This window comes from Furipterus horrens, unplaced genomic scaffold (genome assembly GCF_987537825.1).
Source record: "Furipterus horrens unplaced genomic scaffold, mFurHor1.1.pri manual_scaffold_2, whole genome shotgun sequence".
In the NCBI taxonomy this organism is placed as follows: domain Eukaryota; kingdom Metazoa; phylum Chordata; class Mammalia; order Chiroptera; family Furipteridae; genus Furipterus; species Furipterus horrens.
This window is the reverse complement of record NW_028327172.1, coordinates 105,034,024-105,055,634: the sequence shown is the minus strand read 5'-3', so window position 1 is coordinate 105,055,634 and position 21,611 is coordinate 105,034,024.

Genomic DNA, 21,611 nt, shown 5'->3' with positions numbered 1-21,611 from the left:
TATTTGCCTTTCCATATAAATTTTAGTAAAATATTATCTATATTTATTGTACAAATAATCTTGCTGGGATTTTGACAGGAATTTCATTATACTTGTATATAAGTTTAGGGAGATTTGACATTTGTCCTTCGCTGAGTCTTCTGATCCATGATTGCAGTATGTCTCTCCATTTATTTAGGTCCTCTTTGATTTCCTTTGTCAGCATTGTATAGTTTCAACATTCAAGTCCTGTACATTTTGTTAGATTTATACCTAAGTACTGAATATATCATTCTTTTTGAGTAATTGATAATGGCATTGTATTTTTAATTTTAGTGTCTATGTATATGTTGCTAATATATAAAAATACAATTGATTTTTGTATGTTGATCTTGTGTTTTGCAATCTTGCTGAGTTAATGTATTAGTTCTACTAATGTATTAGTTGTAGAATCTTTGACATTCCTACATAGACAATATGTCATTTGTGAATTATGACAGCTTTATTTCTTCTTTTCTGATCTTTATGTCTTTATTTCTTGTCTTATTCTCTTTTTCTTCCCTTATTTCCATGACTAGAATTTCCAGCACTATGTTGAATAAGAATGATGAGAGCAGATATCCTTGCTTTATGACTTAGAGAAAGTGTTCTGTCTGTTACCACTAAATATAAGGTAAGGTCTAAACTTTTTGTAGGTGTTCTTTATCAAGTTGATGAAGTTCCTACACTGTTCCTATTTTCTGAGAGTTTTGTCATGAAAAGACATTGAGTTTTGTTAATTGCTTTTTCCGCATCAGTTGATATGATCATGTAATTAGTTTTCTTTAGGTTATGAATATGATGCATTAAAATGATGATTTTCAAGTACTGAACCAGACTTGTATTCCTAAAATGATCCTGCATTTCCATGGTGTTTATTTTTTAAAATATATTGCTGAATTTTATTTTCTAACATTTTGTTAAAAAATTTTGCACCTATATTCATGAGGGATTATGATATATAGTTTTGTGTTTTTTGTTTTTGGTACTGCCTTTGTCTGGTTTTAGTATCAGGATAATTAATATCAGCTTCATACAGTAAATTAGGAAATGTTGTGTCCTCCTATGTTTTCTGGGGGAGATGTGTAAAATTGGTGTTTTTTCCTCTTGAAATGTTGGGTAGACTTCTTCAGAGAAACCGTAATTTTTGCTTCAATCATCAAACATTACTTAGAAATTATGGGGAGATAGAAAGTCTAATATTTTTACCCATATTTTTGCTTACTTCATTTTTTCTTGTTCCTCATATTCCAACATTCCTTCCTTTATTGTTTTATTTCTGTTTAGAAAAATTTTTTAGTCATTATTTTAAGGTTTGTCTTTGGGCAACAAGTCCTCTTAGTTTTCCTTCATTTCAGAGTATATTGATTTCCTCTTTACTCCTGAATGATCTTTTCGCTGGATATAGGAATCTGTGTTGACAGTTACTTTTTTTTAACACTTGAAAAATATTGTACCACTTTCTTCTGGCCCATGATTTCTGATTAGAAATCATGCACCATTATAGTTGCTTTTCCCATATATAAAGGTGTCTTTTCTCTCTAGCTGCTTTCAAGATTTTTTTTGTCTTCGGTTTCTGAAAGTTTATTATATGATTTAGCATGGATTTATTTTGAGTTTATACTCATTTATCTTTTTGAATCTATAGGTTTATGTCTTTTGCCAAATTTGGGGATTTTTTAGCTATTATTTCTTTAAGTACTTTTAAAGTTCAGTCTTTCTTCTCTCCTTCTGAGGCTCTGATGACACTAATGTTAGATCTTTTGGTATAGTTCCATCCAGTGTTCCCTGAGGCTTTATTTATTTATTTATTTTCTACTTTATTTCTGTTGTTCAGAATGAGTAATTTACATTACTCTATCTTTTAGTTCACTGATTTATTTTTCTCTCTTCTCTGTTCTATTTTTAAGCATTTTATTTGGGTAAGTGTACTTTTTAATTACAAAATTTCATATGGCTCTTTGATCTTTTTTTGCTTTTTAAAAAAATGTTTTAATTGTGTTGGTAATTGCTCACTGAAGCATTTTTTAATGTGGTTGCTTTAAAATCTTCATCAGATAATCCTAATATCTCCATTACCTTGGTATTAGTAGCTATTGATTGTCTTTCTGGTTCTTGGTATAATGAGTGACTTTTTAAATTGAGAAGTGAATGTTTTCATATTATGTTATGAGACTCTGGACTCTGGGTCTTTTTCAAACTTTATGTTTTAATTGACTTTCTCCTTCCCTTTTAAAAACAGTTACCTGGTCTTTCTTTCTTTCTTTTTTTTTTCAGCAGGGGAAAAGAAACTTCTGCTCGTTATTGCCAGGTATATGTAGCAGTTCAGGTTTTCCACATGGCTTTCGTTGGAAAACATAGGTATAGATAGATACTTAGATATAGATACAGATACGTGTGTGTGTGTGTGTGTGTGTGTATAGATTCATATGTGTATGGGGGACCAATGGAAACTGGAATTATCTTCTGGAGGGTGGGGCCCTTGTAGTATAGGCTTCCGCCCGCTAGGTGAGTATTCTAGGAATCCATCTGTATCAGTTGTGAGAGACTGTATTGTTGTGAGAGGCTGCATTTGGCTTCATTTAATTTTTTTTAACTCTTAAACATGTTAGCCCATTTCATGATGGGTGATATATGAGCACACCTGCCCACACTGTGCTGAGTGTTTGGCAATTTTTGACCAAAAATGGCATGACCCCCACGCTCCACCTTCCCTATTCAGCTGATCTCGCCCCAAACAACCTGTCTCTGCTTCCCTGGATGAAAAAAGTTCTCAAAGGGAAACATTTTGCCAATATGAAAGAGGTGAAACAAAAAATGTCAGAAGCACTAAAAAGCATCAAAATCAATGACTTCAAAAATTGTTTTGAGCAGTAGAAAAAAGTCTTGATAGGTGTATTGCATCAAATGGAGAGTACTTTGAAGATGACATAAATCTAAACATGTAAGAATAAATACATATTTTTATAAATAAATACCATTTTGGGGGCCCCCCTTCATGCGTATGTCTTTGTGAGACTGAAGATGTTGGGGGTTCCTCTTTACCTCTGGGCAACTCTGGTTCTGCATGTAGTCTCCAGTGACACTATGAGTGGGCAGCATCATTACCACAGGGTAGTAGAGAAAATCTTGACTGTCCACTAGGCTCCTTTGATGCAACCCTAGCAGGTCAAAGGGAGGTGTGCTTCATTTTTGCTGGGTGGGGGGTCAAAGTCCAGAATCACCAGAATTCCATTAACACCATGGGATAGGGTGTGTAGGGGCTCTTTAAAGGCCAATGGGGATGAAACCCTGTATCCCCCCTTGATCTTCTCTGACACTAGAGATTAATATGCCTTATTATAGCTTCTCAAGGGTGGAAGTTCAGGCTTCCCACTCAGCCTTTGCTGGTGTGGGTAGGAATGGGGTATCAGCTCTTCTGTGGTGTTTGGTTGGAGTAGAACGTTTTTCTGTTTTGTCAGACTGCCCCTTTCTTCATCGTTCAGTTAGAGACAGGACTTTTGTTGGGGCTTGTTAGTCCGTGCTCACTGGCCTTCCTGTGTTGCTGGCTTCTTCAGCTCTAAGTCTGGTTATATTTGAGACAAAAAGAGAATCCAGGGAAGTTGTCATCATGTTGTTTCTCAGGTCCCAAGATCCCTAGTCAGTCTTCCTAATACTCTCTACCTTAGAGTCTTCTTATATCTGTTTAATATATAATATCCAAAGTTTTTAGCTGTTCTTAGTGGGAAGAGTAGGGAAAGGTATGACTATTTCATCTTCCCAGAAGAGAATACCCCATGTATTCTTCTCTAAAAGTCCCATTAAAATTTTCAAAGATATAACTTGCTCATCTATACTATCCCTTTCACTTAGTTTTCCCTTAACACAAAGTGTTCCTAAAATGATTGAGATGAGAATTCACAAGTCCTAAATGTGTTCTTAGGATCTTAACAAATCTCACAAGTAAAAGGATAGATAAGTTTAAAAACAGCTGTGTTAAATAGTTTCCTTTATTGCCTTTTTTTTAGGCTTTTAATTTGTAAGTGTGTATTCCAACTTTCCAAAGATAATGGATTCTTGAACAGGGGACTAAATTGATAGACTTGTTATTTTAGAGGAGTAGGCAGGCAGGTAGTGATGTACAGAGTAATATAAATAACCAAGCAAATTATAATTGTTAAAATTTTGCATTAAGATTTAAGTAATCTTTTCATACTACTCATCAATAGGCAGACGTATATATTAAAATGCATGAAACATAGTAGAGACTTTAAATCACTTTTTGGGAGGATTATTTGCTACACTAGCATGTACCACTCCTGGTTACATTCCCTGACCCCATCCTTATCTTTGGAATACCTTTTTAGTTTCCACAGATTTATAAAACACTTCCTGGGCTTTAACTTGTAGATTTCTTAATGAACTCCATATACACTTAATTACATGGAGAAGTTGAGGGAGTAATATGTTTACTGAATGAAAATTAAAGGTGCATTTGAAGGGTTTCAAACACACTGTGCTGGGTTTCAAAAAACAATAAACAAAGAAACAGTGGAATGCTCTGGTAACTTTGTAAAGAGGCACTATTTTTAGCCATCTGATAAACTAGTCAGTATCCACTTTGCAGTAAAGTCTTGATTAATAAACAAGATTGGTCAGAAGTAATACAATGCATTATCTATTTAAAAAGTAATTTCTTTCAGTAATATGTTTGAATAGCTAGGTAAAGAAAATAATATGTTTTTTTTCCCTTTGGTACAAGTTGGAGAGGGGTGAAGAATTCATAAATTGGAGGAGGAAAAAGAGGATCCCCTAGGGAAGGATGTGGTGAGATGGTGTAACTGAAGAAATTCCATGTGAACAAGAGGACAAATTCTACATTGTCATTTTCCACAAGAGCACCCATTTGTCTGGGCCGGAGATTACATGTTTGCATTGGAGGCCCTATACATGCCTCTTTCTAAGTTCAAAAACATTTTGAAAGCAAAAGAGGACTGTTCGTTTCTTCCCTTAAATTATAGCTTTCATTTGGCTTATAAAGCCACTTGTAAGTATGTTTTCCATACCATCTGGCTCCTGTTCCTGCTCTTGCGTTAAATCACAGGGAGAGGGTTTGGAAGCAAGTCTTTGGACATTTAGTGAATTTGTGGCCATCATGTACGAGCTTCCAAATTTCCTAAAATTTCTAAAAGGTAAAGAATTTTATTAAAATAACTACAATGCCATTATTTTACCTAAAAAGAAAACCAATTTATTAATTTTATGAACTATACAGTCAGTATTTAGTTTTCACAATTGTCCTTTATCTTTACAGTTTGTTTGAATCAGAATTCAGATACTGTTTATACACCTCCATAAATCTCTTTTAGTCTATAGGTTCTCTTTCTTTCTCTTTTATCTTTCTCTATGTAGTTTGTTTAAAAAATGGATCATTTGTCTGACTTTCATTGATTGCATCTTTGCTATATTATCTAATATGTTTCTGTGTTTTCTGTGAATTGATAGTTAGATCTAGACTCCAAACTTTTATCAGATTCAGATTTTATTCTTTTGGTCAAGATTATTTAAGTGGTTCTGTGTACTTTCATCAAGACATACATAATATCTGGCTTTCTCATTTTTATGATGATAACAGAGATTGATGAGCATTGTCTAGGTCTATTGATTCACTAGGGTTTCAATATGGTAATATATTTATTCCATTGACTTTTAATCTCCCTTTAGTAATGAAATGACTTACATCCTACTCTTCCTCCTTCTAACAAGAATCAAGGCCCTATTCATTTTTTCCATCATCACAAAAGAATTCTCAGGTTTTCACAAATCTTCAAATACAACTTTGAATTTATGATAATAGATTGTTTTACTAAAAAGTTTCTTGACACTTCTATGTGTGTTTAGAATTAATGTCATGTGTTCTTAAAATATAAGAACCAACGTAATTACTATATTTCTTTTTAATGTGTTGTGAGGCTAACCTGTCCCACGTTTGGGCTCCAAATGAGGCGGAGCTGCCTCCAACACCCTGGCTTGGTTGGAAACTACTCTGTCCAGCAGAGTTTTCATGACCACAGTGGAACAAATCTATCCAGGACACTGTATTTTGTCTGGGGGCTAAGGGTGGTGGCTGTTCCCTCTAGTGGAGAAAAAGCAAGACCTCCGTTCCTCATGCTTTTTATTGAGAAGGGTATGCATGGGAAATACAAGGTCAAAGTTCATGAATCATCATCAATAGCTTTTAGGTGCCTGGATTACAGTTGACAATAGCAGATTACAAGTACCAGTACAAAGGGCACAGTGACCAGTCTGTGTCAGGGTCTATTAAATATCTTGATGCCACACTGGCATTAGGTGCAAGGTTTCATACATTCCTTGCTAGAGATTGTTTATACTTAACTAAGAGATAAGATAAGCAGAGCAAGTTCTAAAGCATAATAAGCATTCTTTAAATCCAATTCCCATGTAAACCCTCTGAATGGTTTTCGGTTATATCTCCCATGCAGCCTTCTGTTGAGACTTAAAGACAAGCCAGGGGGGGCAAGTCAGGCTCACAGCCAGGGTTACAATTCCTTAAACCACAAGGAGCGATTCCCCATAGTGGTGCATTAGTATTTTTAAGTCATAAGAAAAGTTCATGAATTAATCAATTCAACTAGTGAGCACCAAAACGGTTCATAGACTATTGGTTGGAAAGTTAGTTGACATTTTTTAAAGGTATGACTTGGCAAGATCCTCTCAAAATTAAAAATGCATAAGACCCTAAAAGCTAAAAATTTCACTTCTAAGAAATTTATCCCATAAATAATTTCCATAAACTTCCAAGGATAAGTGAACACATCATTAGTCATTAAAATTCTATTTATAAATGAAAAAATGAGGGAAAAACCCTTGAGCTTCTCTAGCAGAATAGTGAATAAGGAATTTTATATTCATATTATGAACTGCTATACAGTTTTGACAAAGTATTAAGTAGATCTCTATGTACTAATATAGAGTTCACAGTCTGTGAACTCTGCCTTTGTGGCTAGGGAGGACATGGTCTATTACTATGAACTATATACAATTCTACAATTAAAAAAATAAAAATATCATTTTAAACATAAAAATAATGTTTATGTAAGAACATTTAATTCTCATGAAGAACCTTGTGGTTGGCAATTTTTAAGTCATAAGGAATAATCTTACTTTTAATCCTGAACAAATTAACCAATGACAATGAGTAGCAATCAGTAATTTTAGCTCCTTGGAGCAATGATCCATGTTCGATAGAAGGAGCTCAGAACACTGGTGAGGGCACAGTGTTATGTAAGAGATAGAGGGAGTTCTAGCTGGGGAATGTCCTGAGATGAGCTAGAGAGATCTGAGTTAGACTTTGATATGCTGGGATAGATGGAACAGGTAAAATTGGTATTCCAGAGAAAGAGGTAAGGGTGTCCTCAGGTAAAGATGTGCAGCCTACTTTGGTTAGTGTGAGGGGTTCATGTAGGGGGGAAATGCAGGTATGGTTAGAAAGATATATCTGGGCATTGAAGTCTGGTTTTGTGGTGTAGACTATTCCCTGGACAATGAGATGTCACTGAGAATTTACAGGGTTGATCAGTGGAGGAGAGACTCACTTAAATGCATAGAGTCAGGAAGAGTTACAGTTTATAAGGCTATAGGCATGAAATCATCCTTGAGGCCAGGTTTAAACGAGAAATGACAATTCCCTTTTATACTCTCAACTGATCTCACGCATTCCAGCCAAGGGAAAACAGTGAGAGAAGGATGTCGCCTTTTGCCTTTTGCTTATTGCACTAATTGGCTATTTTAATGAAGCTCCGTTCTGTCTCTCAGCACCTCTAGTCTGTAAATATTTCCACTGGAGCAAAGAGAGGTATCAGCTGACTACTTTATTCATCAGAGTGACAATGTTAGCTTTCCACCTTCCTAATGAAATTCTCTGGTTTGCTGTGAAAATAGCAGGAAGTCAGCTATATTTAGCAAAGGAAAGCAACAAGTCTAAGCAGTGTGCAGAGAAGGGGAAAAACAGAAGCACTGAGTCTTATGATTAGTGCAACCAACACTACTGCTTACAGTTTTCCATATTTTGTAACTGGCAAAAGCAGACAGTGTTTTGTTTTGTTTTCTTTTCTAAATCAAAGTAGAGCCTACTGGTTCCTTTATTATTATTTCTAAATAATATATTGTATTCATTCAAGGAGCAAGACATCTTTTTAGATTTCAAAAGAACAAAATAATCTACTTTTTGAAATAAACCAGCCAGTAAGTAAAATCATGCTCATATTTAGGGATTTATTTTTTATTAAAAACATTTTGAATCTAGGAACTGGTGTAATAAGTATTTGCAGTCAATTTCCTATAAGAATTCTACTTTTCCACAATTTCTTTAAGTTGCAACAACTTCATTTGAGTTAAAAGTTACAAGCTGTGTTCACAATACTTAATGAGAATTGGAATATAAAATTTTTCATGCCTAGAATTTCAGATTCGTAGCACCTCCAATGTGACTTTCCATCACCACTCTGGTAATCCCTGAGAGACAGGCATTCTTTGCTTAAAACTATAGACAGAGGTGGGGAAGAATTGACTAATTTATGAGATCAGCTCTACTCTAATTGAAAAGTTCTTTCTAGTAAGCTGAAATCTTCCTTATAATTTCTACTTACAAAGGCTTCTCGCTACATAAAAATAGACAAGTCTATCCTTTTTAAATAGTTCATTTTTATTGTGTATTTTCCATCACTAATTTATACCCCCATACTCTATTCTACCTCCACCTACTCCCCTCCCTGCCACAATCACCCACTGTTGTCCATGTCCATGAGTTCTTTTTCTTTTTTGCTATTCTTAATACATATTAGTTCTTCAAAACTTTTAAGTTACTGCCACTGTTCCTATGGTCTTTCTTTAAAAAGGAAACAAGCTCATTGCCTTCATTTTTCCTCATGCAATTGGATTTTCAGCCAATCAAAGTACAAGTGTAATCTGACCAGAGTATATTTTTAATAGGCTAAGGTAATTCCTAGTCTTTTAATATGTGTCCCACCTTTGGTTCATATTGAGCTTATGTTCAACTCACCTTCCTAGATTTTAAATTAAAGAGCACAGTTGTGGTACACCTGTGTGTTCAATTAGAGGAGTGTCTTTCTGACACCCAGCTACTGCATCTGCTTTGTGAATACAAGAACTGTTGCCCAGAGTACCTGGTTGATTCTTTCAGTGTGGACTCACATTAGGCAAATACACAGAAGGTGTTTGCTCAGATCTTCAAAGGATTGATGCTTCTTCTTCATTTGCGGTTTTACTCTTAGTTGCCAAAAAAAGAAAGGAAGGAAGGAAGGAAGGAAGAAAGAAAGGAAGGAAGGAAGGAAGGAAGGAAGGAAGAAAGGGAGGGAGGGAGGAAGGAAGGGAGGAAGGAAGGAAGGAAGGAAGGAAGGAAGGAAGGAAGGGAGGGAGGGAGGGAGGAAGGAAGGAAGGAAGGAAGGAAGGAAGGAAGGAAGGAAGGAAGGAAAAAAGAAAAAAAGGAAGAAAGAAAGAGAAAAAGAAAGAAAGAGAAAGAAAGAAAGAAAGAAAGAAAAAGAAAGAAAGAAAGAAAGAAAGAAAGAAAGAAAGAAAGAAAGAAAGAAAGAAAGAAAGAAAGAAAGAAAGAAAGAAAGAAAGAAAGGAAGGAAGAAAGAAAGAAAGAAAAGGAAAGAAAGAAACCTGAAAGGGTCTATGTTTACTCCATTGGCCAACATATTATTAGTTGATTAGTTTACCTAGTTGTTAATATTACTAAGTATGTTTAGACTAATTATAGAAACTTACATACTATATTAAACTGCAAATAATCCTCCCTAGCATTTGGGTTTGATATTTTTCTAAATTATTTCCTCTTTGATGGGTTGCTGTGGTTATCAACTTCAAGAAGTCTGCTAAAATCTTGATCAAAGAAGAATAAATTTAAAATTCAATATAACAATGCTTAATCACTAGTCCCATTATCCTCATTACACTTGTCAAGCTTTCAGGTGTCACCAGGGGAAAATTATTAAACAGAAAATCATCTTCCTGAGTAATATAAAACACAAATTTTTCTTGAAGACATTTCTACTTTTAAAAAATTCTAGCACAAAATGAGAGCAAAATTTGGCAGAAACAATTGGAATAAATCTTGAACATTTTCTTAGAATAGAATCAAATTTTATTTGGGTACCATTGGTAATGCTAGTGTTCATTTTAATATGTAAACCTCTCACTTCCTTTGTAACATTTTTTCAGTGTTTACATAATTATAACTGGGTGTTCTGAGGTATCCATCAGGAAAGACTTGTGTCATATTTTAACGTGTCTAACCCCAAATCCTAAATACACAACTACTATATTTAAAAAGGGAGGGAGTTGTGTGGATCCTAAATGGGTGCCAGAGTGGCATCCACAGACTGTAAAATATATAATTCCTCTCCAATTTGTAAACAACGTAAGTCATCAAAATTTTCAAACATTTCATTGCCCTATTTTGTCATAGGTGTAGCCAAGGGTTGAATTCATAGTGAACCCAACATACTCAGTAACCATTTAACTATCTCCTCCTGGCAAGAGCTTATTCTGGCTTAGACAGATTGTGCTATCCTTTCTTTTTACTCTTTCTTTTCTTCCTTCCTTCCTCCATCGCACCCTTCCTCCCTCCCTCCCTCCCTCCCTCCCTTCCTTCCTTCCTTCCTTCCTTCCTTCCTTCCTTCCTTCCTTCCTTCCTTCCTTCTTTTTCACCTGAGGACATGCTTATTGATTTTGGAGAGAGAGAAAGGGAAGGAGAAATAGAGAGAAACATTGATGTAAGAGAGAAACATCAACTGGTTGCCTCTTTCACATACTCAAACCAGGCACCTAACCCACAACCTAGGCAAATGCCCTGACTGGGAATTGAACTCACGACACTCCAGCAGAGACACACCAGCCAGAGCTGTGCTAGCACTTTTCCACAAGGTCAAGTGGCTAAAGAAGTTGGTGTCAAGTCTTAAATTTCATTCTAGAATGTTCTCCCTTATTATCTTTACCCTCAGCTCTCTTTACCTCTCTTGTACAAGTAGTCATGTATTGTTCAATTAACCATATGTTCCTCTGTGCTATCTCTGATGTTGTCTCAACATACTATTTTAACTCACTTTGCTAATGAAGTTTACATGTATTTATCTTGGTTGACCAAGTAGATGTTAACTTCTTAAGACCCTTAACTCTTTTAATCCTCCCTGGTTTTTAGTTTAGGTGTTCAATGAATAATTATTGTTTACTCTTTCTGGCATTATTTAGAGCAGCTTTATTTTACCATCTGTTTTATTTTATTTTATTTTTTGTATAGAGTACTTTCATAACAATACATTTGTGGCGTAAGACAGTGTAATATTCTTCCTCCAGGGAGTAACATTGTTAGATCTCTGAGTATAGCAATATAGGGTTTTGTAATCTTAAGAAACTGCTTTTCACTGTTTTCCTACATCAGTTTGGGATACCGCTTCCTGATTTATGAGGGTAAAGCAAGTAAAGAGTACTTGTTTTCATAAGACATTTTCACTCTAAGTGGCACTTCTCAAGAACACCATAATTCTATGATTTGAGGTTCCATATTTATTTTAAGTTACTGCCTGGGAAAAGTTCCATATTACAGTAATGAAAACTAAGTCTTCTTTTGAGATAAATTTTGACCATTGTCGGAAGCATGAATAGTGTAAGTTGCAAATAATTTCTTCTTTCCCTAATCTCCAATCTATTTTATATGTCTTTCCTTTACATGTTATTAAAAATCATTTGCAAAAAAGTAGCTGGATGAAAACTTTAATAGTTCTTGAACCTCAACTCTGAGCTAGGTGCTACATGTAGTAGAAGAAAAACTACATGAGCAATTCAGCATAGGGAGTCCATACACAGCCTAGAAAACAACATTCATTGGCATATAAAATTATTGAATGAAATAAGGTCAATGAATTATAGAACATAATGAAGTGTACAGTGAATAAAATATAAGTATCTTATTTTACATCCACATAAATTTTTTCTTCAAGTTTCTCAAAAGAATTCAAGGAATAATTAATAAGAGCAGCTATTAACATCTACTATGTGCCTTTGCTGAACAAAGAGCTTTGGATGCCTTATTTATTCAATCTTCTACTAAAATCTTTCTAGATAAGTACTAGAGTCATTTCTGTCTTAAAGAACATTAAAGCCTATGGAGGCAACAATCACTTGTCCAAAATCACATCTCTGACTCAAACCCACGGGTACTCTCAACCTCTATACTTTGCTCTTCAAACCGTGGGTCACAGCCCACTATTGGATCATGGGGACGATTAATGGGTCACAAATATAGTTTTAAGAAATAAAATTAAATAGACTGTATCAGAGTATAACCCACATAATATTATTTTATAAAATTTCTATGTCTGGTATTTGCAAGTGGACTTGTTACCCACCCTCTCACGTCAGGAACCCAAACCAAGGTTCTCCTTCCCAGTGCTTTTTATGTCAATGGAACAAGACCGAGTTCTGTAAAGCTGAGAAGAAACTATTATTTGATCAAGGAATGGAGAAGGGCAAGCTCATGCTCTAACAGCACCTTGTCCTTCTCTGGCTGTGGCCACCTCTATTTATGGGCTGTGGCTTGGAGTGATTCTTGTTGTTTTTTTAATTATATTTTATTGATTATGCTGTTAGAGTTGTCTCAATTTTTCCCCCTTTGCCCCCCTCTGCCAGGTACTCACCTTCCTTCCAACAATCCTTCCCCTTTGGTTCATGTCCTTGGATCATGCCTGTAAGTTCTTTGGTTTCTCCTTTCCCTATATTATTCTTAACATCCCTCTGTCTATTTCGTTCCTATCAATTATTCTTCTTTTCCCTGAACCATTTCCCCCTTTCTTCCCTTTCCCCATCCCAGCTGATAATCCTCCAAGTGATCCCTGCCCCCATCCCCATTTCTATGATTCTGTTCCTGTTACAGCTGTTTGCTTAGTTATGTTTGTTTTTGTTTTATTTTTTAGATTCAGTTGTTAATAGTTGTGAGTTTGTTGTAAGTTTAATGTTCATAGTTTCCATCTACTTTTTCTTAAATAAGTCCCTTTAACATTTAATGTAGTAATGGCTTGGTATTCTAAATGATAGCTTTGCTGGATAGAGTAATCTTGGTTGTAGGTCCTTGCTTTTCATCACTCTGAATACCTCTTGCCAGTCCCTTATTGCTTGCAAAGTTTCTTTTGAGAAATCAACTGGTAGTCTTATGGTAATTCCTTTATAGATAACTCTTCTTTTCTCTTGCTACTTTTAAGATTCTCTCTTTATCTTTATCTTTTGGCATTTCAATTATGATATGTCTTGGTGTGGTTCTCCTTGGTCCAATTTGTTTGGAACTCTCTGTTCTTCCTGGATTTCTCTGTCTAGTTCCTTTGACAGATTAGGAAAGTTTTCTTTCATTATTTTTTCAAGTAAGTTTTCAATTTCTTGCTCTTCCTCTTCTCCTGGCACCCCTGATTTGCACATTGGTACATTTAAAGTTGTCCCAGAGGTTCCTTAGCCTCTCCTTGTTTTTGTTTTTGTTTAATTCTTGTTTCTTCTTTCTGTCCCAGTTGAGTGTTTATTCCTTCCTTTTGTCCCAAATTGTTGATTTGAATCCTGGCTTTATTCCCATCATTATTGATTCCCTGTATATTTTTATTTATTTCAGTTTATATAATCTTCATTTCTTTCTTTATTTTGTGGCAGTACTCAATAATTTTTCTGAGCATCTTGGTCACCGGTGTTTTGAACTCTGCATCTGACCAGTTGGCTCTTTTTCTAGAATTTTGTTCTGTTCTTTTATTTGGACCATATTTCCTTGCCTCCTAAATTTGGCAACCTCTCTATGTTTTGTTTCTCTGTATTAGGTAGAGCTGCTTTGACTCTATGTCTTGGTAGTATGGCCTACTGTAGTAGGTGTCCTGTATAGTCCAGTGGCACAGCCTCTGCTATCACCCAAGCTGGGTACTTGAGGTGTGCCTTTTGTATGGGCTGAGTATACTCTCCTCTTATAGTTGAGCCTTGGTTGCTGTTTACAGATCAATGGGAGGGATCTACTCAGGCCAGTAGGCTGCAAGGACTGGCTATGACCACTAACCATTAACCTCTACCTTTCATGGAGGATGAGCTGTATAGGGGCAGAGTGGTGGTGCTCCAACATGGTCTATAGCTATCCACTGAGTGTATTGACTCTGAAGTTTCCTGGGTGGTGCAGACCTACGTCAGCACCACCTATGTTTTTCCTATGGCCCCCCCTCCCCCTGCCTTAGGTATAAAGCAATCTGAGATAGCTGCTACTTGTGTTTGTCTTAGAGATTCCTAGCTAAAGCCAAGTTGTGAATATGAGGTGGCTTCTGCTAGTGTCAGGCCTGGAATTCAATGAGGCCAGCTGTTGCTTATTTGATAGGACTTAGAAAGTTGTGAAGAATGAGTCTAGTCCAGCCATTTATGTGGAAAAGAAGCTTGTGTGGGCCCATAAGTTGTGTGGGGAGAGTCTCTGGGACTCTCCAAGGCTTGCCAAATAGTGTTGGCTAGGTTGATGGAGTCTCAGATATGACACCAGCTTGCAGATTCTGTGGGGGAGGGTTTAGAAAAGAGACAATGGCTTCTGCTGGCCTCGATGACAGACACTTCACTTTCTTCCTATATACCACTGGCGCCTTTCAAACTGCTACCCTGGTGCTAGAGCTCAGAGGGATTAAGTCTGAGTAGATGAGTCCATGTATGGGTTCTTTAAGAGGAACTGCTCTGGGTTCCAGCAGTTTCTTCCACCAACTCAGTCTCCAGTGATTTTTACAGCCAGAAGTTGTGAGGACTTTATCTTCTTGGCACTAGTACCCGGGACTGGAAGGCCTGAGTTGGGGCTGGGACTCCTCGCTCCTGAGATACCCCTTCTGAACTTTCATTCACTACACATAGGTGAGAGACTAGCCTGTTGCCTGACTGTACCCTTCCTACCCATCTTGGTAGATGTGGTTTCTTTAATTCCATAGTTGTCAGATTTCCATTCAACTTGATTTCTGATGGTTCTGGCTGATGATTGTCCTATATTTTAGTTGTAATTTTGATGTGGTTGTGTGAAGATATGAGCCATGGCTGCCTATGCCACCATCTTGACCATAAGTGCCTCTTTTTATTTTTTTAATTATATTTTATTGGTTATGCTATTACAGGTGTCCCAAGTTTTTACCTTTTGCCCTCCTCTACACAGTATGCTCTATTCCTCAGGCAATATCCTCATCACTGTTCATGTCCATGAGTCCCACATAGGTTCTTTGGCTACTCCATTTTCTATACTGTACTTTACAACTGCATGGCTATTCTGTAACTACCTATTTATATTTCTTAATTCCTCACCTCTTCACCTACTCCCCTACACACCCTCCCATCTGGCATCCTTCAAAATACTCTTCATTCTATGATTCTGTCTCTGTTCTTCTTGTTTGCTTAGTTTTTTAGATGCCATTGTTGATAGATATGTGCTTATTGCCATTTTGTTGTTTATAGTTTTGATTTTCTTCTTTTTCTTAAATAACTCCCTTTAACATTTCATATAAGAATGGTTTGTGATTATGAACTCTTTTACTTAGTTTTCTCTTGTCTGGGAAGTTCTTTATTTTCCCTTCAATTCTAAAGTATATCTTTACTGAGTAGAGCCTCTTGGCTGTAAGTTCCTGCTTTTTATGACTTTGAGTATTTCTTGCCAGTCCTTTCTAGCCTGCAAAGTTTCTTTTGAGAAATCAACTGACAGTTTTATGGGAACTCCCCTTTAGGTAACTAACCACTTTTCTCTTGCTGCTTTTAAGATTCTTTTGGTCATTAACCTTTGGTATTTTAATTATAATGTATCCTGGGGTGGGCCTCTTTGCCTCCATCTTGTTTGGGACTCTGTGCTTCCTAGGCTTCCTATTTCTTTCACAATTTTTTTCAAATAAATTTCCAGTTTCTTGCTCTTTCTCTTCTTCTTGAACCCCTATGATGCAAATGTTGGACTACTTGAAGTTGTCCCAAAGGCTGCTTATACTACATTTGTTTTTTTGGATTCTTTTTTTCTTCTTGTTGTTCTAATTCATTGTTTTTCTTTTTTTTGTTCCTTATGTTCCAAATATTGATTTGATTCTTGACTTCATCCACTCTACTGTTGTATTTCTGTAAATTGTATTTATTTTGATTAGTAGGTACTTGGTTTCTGACTAAAACTTTTTTATGCTGTTGAGGTCCTCACTAAGTTCCTTGAGCATTCTTATAACCAGTATTTTGAATTCTGCATCTGAAGGTTGCTTATTTCCATATAGTTTAGTTTTTTTTTCTGTTCTGATCTGTCCTTTAATTTGGGGCCATGCTTCTTTGTCTCTTCTTTATGGCAACCTCCCTGTGTTTGTTTCTATGTACTAGGTAGAGCTGCTATGACTCCCTGTCTTGGTAGTGTGGCCTAAAGTAGTAGGTTCTCTATAGGGTTCAGTGGCATAGCCTACCCTATTACCCAAGCTGTGTACTGAAGGTGTGCCACTTGTCAGGGATGAATACACCTTCTTCTTGCAGTTGAGCCTTGATTGTTATTGGTAGGTCAATGGAAAGGATTTACCCAGGCTGGTCAGCTGCAAGAACTGCCTGTGACCACTAACTACCAACCTCCACCCTCTGTGGAGGATCACCTGTGCAAGGGCAGGGTGGAGGTACTTTGAAATGGTCTATAACTGTCCCCTGGGTGTGCAGACCTGGTGTTTTCCTGGGTGGTGAATGCCACCGTCATCCCCCACCTGTGTTTTGACCATTGCCACCCTGCCTGGTGTGGGGCTGGTACTCCTCACTCCCAAGATATCCCTCCTGAATTTTTATCCACCTCACATGGATATGGGACCAGTCTGTTCCACCTCTCTGCCCCTCTGACCAGCCTGAATGGATGTCATTTCTTTAATTCTTTAGTTATCTGACTTCCATTCAGCTTGATTTCTGACAGTTTTGAATGATGGTGTTTCTATATTTTCATTGTAATTTTGTGTGGTTGTACAAGGAGGTGATTCATATTTACCATCTTGACTGAAATGCCTCAAAACTGCAGGAATGATTTTTTTAGCCATGAGTAGTTACTCTTCTGTTGCACTTGGTCCTCTTTGCACATGATGCCCCATTACCATCATAGACTTTGTTCTCAGAACCTTGGTCTTTGCACTCAGCCTTCTATACTTTGCTGTTGAAATCCTTTAGAGTTCCAGTAAGAAAGCATAGCTTATGACATAGTTTACATATTGAGAAATGTTAGCACCTTTTGGATGATAGTTTGGTGATAGACTGGTTCATGAGGTGAAGTATAATGCTTAGTATATGTTGGAAGCAAAAAAATTTGGAAAGTACAACCACACCATGCTGCCTGTCGTAGAATTCTTTATCAGTCCTATGGATAAGATAGAAATAGAGATTTTTGTTGTTGTTGTTAATGGATGAAGAATTTTAAGACCAGAAGTGAATCAGGACTACTTCTTAAAATGAAAAATATATGGAACTGGAAATTTCAGCTTGGCATTATTGAATGACATATGGTAATGTAACATACCATACTAGAACATAAAGATATTCATGATGCTCTTCCTTTTCCCTAGGCTTCCAGTCTAGAGACTAGGTAATATTCATGGGAAGAGAGATGGTGAGTAAGAGAGACATCCTTATGTATTATGAAGAGGCAGATTAGGTGGCACATGAGTGACCTTTATGATTTTAGGGATATTTAAAGAATGCTTTTATTCCAGACCACCCACCTCCCTGCCTGCTTTCTACATGTCTGAACTGCTAGCAAAACTTAATTCCTGTGGAGAAGATAGTTTTCTTTTTGAGGGAGTTGCTCTTTTAAAATACAAATGACTTTCAGAAGAGTAATACATCAATTTTGTAGATTAGTCTTTCACATGCAAGAACTATCCTAGATCAGCAGATTTTATTTGACAGCTAGGGGGTGAGATCCTGGATGCCTAGAAGTTTATTGGATATAGGAGTAAAAATAATTTTTTAATAAGGTGTTGCAGGGTACTAGTTACCCAGGAAAAACAAGAAAAGACAGAAGTTGAGAAGGGAGGCCAGATTAAACAGTTTTGTTTAGTATTGGCACTGGCTAGAGTGGTGCACCCACATGGTGAAAAAACAGACAAAAAGGAAGTAGATTGCAACTCTCACAAAAGGACTTGCAGTCGGCTACCACAGCTTGCCCCTCAGTCTTTAGTCCCCTGTGATGTCTCACTTATGTTTTAGGCCTTGCATTCTCTGCTGAGATAAATTGCACCCAAAGAAGAGATTGGTTTCTGGAGGGAGGGAGTGTGAAAAAAATCATACTCTTTTTATGTATAAAGTACAAGTATTTACATAATATGTAAGCAAGTACATGGTGTATTCATAGCTTTAAATTTTCATGGTAGGGAATTAGGAAAAATATGTCTCCTTGGGGGAGGCAATAATAAAAAGTTTGAGAAACACTGATGTAAAGTAGACTAATTGGGAAGACAAAGACTTGAGAAGGATGTATGGGTGGGAAGAGGTTGTGAACTAAGTGATCAGATTTACTATGTGTAAGGAAAAAATGAGAAGACACAGAAAGAAAGGAGCTAGTAATCAGTGGGCTTCAGGGGAAACATTCAGGAGGGTGTGGCAAGAAAAAGCTAGGGGAGCTGTGGAAAAGAGGAAATGAACACAACAGAAACGGAGAAAGGGAATTTTAAAAATATTGATGAGTTAGTAGAATTCCTTTTGATGCTGATCTAAAGAAGCAAGTATGGATTAGCATTACACTTTGTGAGGTGGCATCAAGAAAGTCAATTTTTTGAGATGAATAATCCATGTTTTTTCAATCTTATGTAAAGAGCTATATAAATGCTGCTGTCATAGGTTTTCTAGTTCCTCTCCCGTAATATAACTCCCTAAGCCCATATTATTTAGAAGTCACAACATTCAATTGCATTTTTTGAGAGCAGCAGCTGTACAGACTGTGCCTCCTGAACCCTGGACTTTATTTGGGTTATAGAGTTTATTTAATTATTCTGAAGCCATTTAGGCTGAATGGTCTCTAGGGGGTGATTTTCAGTTCTTTAGAGCTGGTTTAAAGCATTAAATTGTGTTTTGTGCAATTTTGAACACCTTTGTATGTGAATTCCACCAGTCCAGGGAGGCCCAAAGAGCCAGTGTCAGAGTACCTACAAAGGAACCAAGCATCTTAAGTATTTTCTTGGTCTTAGGAAGGAGCTATGTCTTCTAATGGTGTAGAGAAATGATTCTTTGGAGATATTGCTGCAAATCACTGTCGTTCTTGGGGAATGAGGTGAAGTCTACACTGTTCCATTCACTAGCTTAAAAATTATAAAATCCTCCCTAAAATGAACAGTAATATGGTCCATTTCCCACTGTCAAGGATTTTCTCTCAAAATTATTCATTGCATCATAAATAAAATCTTATGGTCGTCAGGGGGTTACTGCACTGTACTACAGTGTGAGGATGTTTGTTAAAGGATTACAATACAAACACCAAGTTAGACTTCTCAGAAATAATGCCAGACTCTAAAAGTCAGAAATGCATGGGGCTTCTGCATTAAATTAGGAACACAGAAATTCCAATTTATTTAATAAGGAATACCCTACCAATGGGTCATCTAATCAATGTACAAGTTAAAGGAACAAATTACGGCTAAAATGCAATTGAGTGCTTCCTTAGTACCTTTTTAAAAAAAATTGTAGTAAGAACACTTAACATGAGATCTACCCTTTTAATAAATATTTAGTGTACAATACAGTGTTGATAACTATAGATATAAATTGTACAGCAGACCTCTAGAATTTACTCATCTTGTGTAACTGAAGCTTTATACTCAACAAAGAGCAACTCCCCATTTCTCCTTCTTCATAGGCCCTGGCAATCACATTTCTACTCTGCTTTCATTTATTTATGTATTTATTTATTTATTTATTGAGGCTATTTAGATACCTCATATAAATGGACTCCTTACTATCCTTAAGTAGAATATGAGTGTTGGTAAAGGAGTCAGAGACATGAGAGTGAAAAGGGAGCAATATAATAGTCAAGGGCAGTCTTGCAATTTCCAGACATAGTTTGGAAATATTCCAAATTGTGTAGTTAAAAATAAATACTGCTTTTTGTAAATTTCTTTTTCCCAATTGTGAGTTGTCTGATGTGATTACGACCTTGTCAGCAAATTCTATTTTCATTGTGACTGGAAAATCCTTTACCTCATGCTCAATTTAGGGTAATTTTAGTCCTCAGTGTTCTAATTTCTTCCTTCACTAATTTTCCTTCTTCTCCTCTGTCTGAGAAGCTTCATGGAAAGTTCAACTCATTTGTCTAAGAGTTTCTTCCTCAGGGTAATTCAAAAATTTCATTGTGTTATGTAAATTTCACTTTAGTAACTGCTATTTCTCTAATAATAAATATTGTGCTCTATTGCTTAAGCCTAACTTTTGAGGTAATATAGCTGGTACAACCTCAGTTTAGATGGTATCAATATTATTGGAGTAGTGACAGAAGAATTCTGTGTAACTGGGAAGAATAGCTGATTTTTTTTTCTTTCATTGAATTTATTGGGGGAATATATGATATTTTTTAAATGCATTTCATGTCCCCATTTTCTCCAAGTGATTACTTAATATCACTTATAATAAAGTTTATTTTGTTTTAAAACTCAAGATTTTCAGAAAGTATCTCAAAATGATTTAAGGAAATCTGTGATGTACCATAAATGAGCCTGGAAATTAATGGACTGGAATATAAGAACCCCATTCTAATACTCTCACCATGGGCATATATCAGATTTGAGGAACACTGTAAATTTTCCTATACCATGGTAGTTAGGAAACTGCAATGATGTTAAGATTTACATTTAAAATGGGATGCATTTTCTGAATGCTTCCTGTATTCCTTGTTTACATGCCTCTGGTTCAATTTTGCTGGTTTGTTTGTATTGTTCATTAGTTTCCTGTATTAGGTGATATCATATGGTAGTATAAATAACCCATGGACATGTACAACAAGGTGGGGATTGACTGTGGGAGAAGGGGTGGGCTGGGTGGTGGTGGGGAGCAATGGGGAAAAAAGTGGGACAACTGTAATAGAAAGACAATTAAAAAGAAAAGTAAAAATATACATAAGAAGATACTACCTTGGCTGAGTTACCCTCTGACTGTGGAAGGCTGCCAGTGAGAATGAAGCCTGGAAAACCAGTGCTTTTGGAGCAGACTGTGAGGGTCCCTAGGTCTGTATGTGGTTGTCATTGTTGTCATTATTTCCCCATCCATAAAGGGTCTTCAGTTAGGCCCAGTAAGAGACTGGGTCCTGGTCACCCCAAGTTCATGATTTTGATCAGCTTCAGCTCACTATGGAGTCTGCAATGCCACAGTGGATTTTGATGGGGAACTGTCAATGGGAAACAATGTTCTACTGAGTGATGGGCTGTTCATTGAATGATCTTTCTCCCCCCTTTCCTGTATCTTTCTACTTTTCCTTCAATGGGCCTCTGTAGTTTTCATATATTTAAAAAGGCTTTCAAGAATAAATAAATAAGATGCATTTGTGGGGGAGAGGACATTTATATGTAGTC